This window comes from Arvicanthis niloticus, chromosome 13 (genome assembly GCF_011762505.2).
Source record: "Arvicanthis niloticus isolate mArvNil1 chromosome 13, mArvNil1.pat.X, whole genome shotgun sequence".
Classification (NCBI taxonomy): Eukaryota; Metazoa; Chordata; class Mammalia; order Rodentia; family Muridae; genus Arvicanthis; species Arvicanthis niloticus.
In genome coordinates, this window is record NC_047670.1 from 70,564,209 (window position 1) to 70,566,394 (window position 2,186).

A 2,186-nucleotide genomic window follows, 5' to 3' on the forward strand; every position below is an offset into this window, starting at 1 on the left:
ACACATGTATGATATGAACACCATGTAGCATTACAATATAGTAATAGGGGATAGACAGGTCAATAGATTAGATAGAGAGATGAAGAACTCGTACATACATAGTATTCTGTACATTAAAAATAGGTATTTGTGGAAGCATGCACCAAAAATATGCTAAAACCTCTTAGGAATGGATCCTATAAAAGACAAAGATGGACATAACTGAAGGAGGGTTAGAATTGGAAGATTCTAGGTAAATTCATATATTTCTGAGCTTTTTTAATGTTTTGGAAACAAACACTTTGCTCTCCATATTTAAACCACATTTTAAAATCTAAGGTTAACAACAGTAAGAAACGACCTCTAATTGCAAGACAATAATATCTACAACACAACAGCATCAACACACGGAAATTCTCCCAAAGATGTGCTGCTCGGCACACTTTTATGGATGAATTGTAGATGTTGGACAGTATACTTTTAGTGTGGGTTATTTTTTCTTTAACTTTATGTGGGTTTCTTTTTGGTTCTGCGTTAACCTCTATTTTGTAATTAGGACAAAGCTCATCAGGGAAAAACCATGTCGATCTTTCTAGGTTGAACCCAACGATGGTGACTGAGTTTGTAAAAGAATGCGTTTATCTTCATTTGGTTTCCAACATGGTCCCGATGCTGCCTAACTCTCTGTGATCTTATCAAACCACTGGAAAAGTCAAATGCTTCGTTTTATTGCCAAACCAGACCCCTTTCTGGACTTGTTTAACTTAGTCATTTCTTTGAGGTTGATAATCCTCCCTTTCCCTCTATTCTTCATGGAATTGTTCACTAATTCCTCTATCTTAAACTGTTTCCTGTTTGAGGACACCTCTCTTGACCCAGACCTTCATCAGCTCAGGCCTGAACCACAGAGGCTTCTGAGTCTCCCTGCCCACCAGGTAGTCCTACTGTTTGTCTGACTTTGTCTTTATTTGCCTTTCCTTATTGCTTCTGACATGTGTTCACTTATTGTTATCTGTTTGTTTGTTTCTCTACTTGCTACATGGGGCTTCCTAGCTCCATGGCTGTGCCTTTGATGTTGCTTCTTGCAAGGAAATCCTTCCTAATGCACTCTACTCCCAGTCTCTCCTTATCCCATCATAAATGAAATTCTTTGCTTAACATTTTTTCCACGGGCTTAATTCGCTTTACTTACCTTGCCTAAAGCGCCTTATGTGGTAGTCACATCTGGACCCATCTCTGTATGGGTTTTCACATGATGGTCAATAAATTCTTGATGAGGAGACTTGGTGAACATAGTCTCTTTCCAGAGGTCGGGGGGCAGGGGGAGGAGGGTCAGGTAGCTGTAGGTTTGGAAATGGCATCAAAAATGGCATTGGCTAAGTTGCTCAGGGTAGCAGTGCAGCCACCAGCTAATGCATGCAGTCATCAGTACCAGCCATCATCAGTAGCTTCTTTGGCACAAGAGCAGAGAGGATACCAATGCCTCTGCAGGCAGGGATGAGACACACCAGCACAGAGCCACAGCGGCCTGTCACCTTGCTCAGAACAGTGTAGGACTTGGGAATCTTGTCCCTCCAGTAGCCTCTCCATATGGGGACGATGATAGAAAGCTTGGCCAACCTTTTCCTTTTCCAGGGACGGTGCTTAGAGGCACTCAAGATGGTCCAGCATTTGACATGCCGTCGTAGGCTTTCCTACAACACAGCCTCTAACAAAACTAGGCTGTCTCGAACCCCTGGCAACAGGATTGTTTACCTTTACACCAAGAAGGTTGGGAAAGCTCCTAAATCCGCATGTGGTGTGTGCCCAGGCAGACTGCAAGGGGTTCATGCTGTGAGACCCAAAGTCCTTATGAGATTGTCTAAGACAAAGAAGCATGTCAGCAGGGCCTATGGTGGGTCCATGTGTGCCAAGTGTGTCCGAGACAGGATCAAGCGGGCTTATTGAGGAGCAGAAAATCATTTGTGAAAGTGTTGAAGGCACAAGCACAGAGTCAGAAAGCAAAATAAATATGCAATTTTTTTAAATAATAAAAATCAGGGCTTGGGGGAAAAAAAAAAAGCTTGGCCAAAATGATGGCCCCTCAGATGGCTGTGGCAACTTCCTTGGAGCACTTAACACCAAGACCAATGTTACCATTGTAGTCCCCAATAGCAGCAAAAGCCTTGACCTGGGTCAACTGGCCAGCTCCAGTCTGCTTCTACACC

General features: G+C 43.0%; 1 pseudogene; it reads left to right on the top strand.

The window, feature by feature from the left end:
* Positions 1-1,619: 1,619 nt before the first annotated feature.
* On the top strand, positions 1,620-1,926 carry LOC117719101 (large ribosomal subunit protein eL34 pseudogene; annotated as a pseudogene).
* Positions 1,927-2,186: the final 260 nt, after the last annotated feature.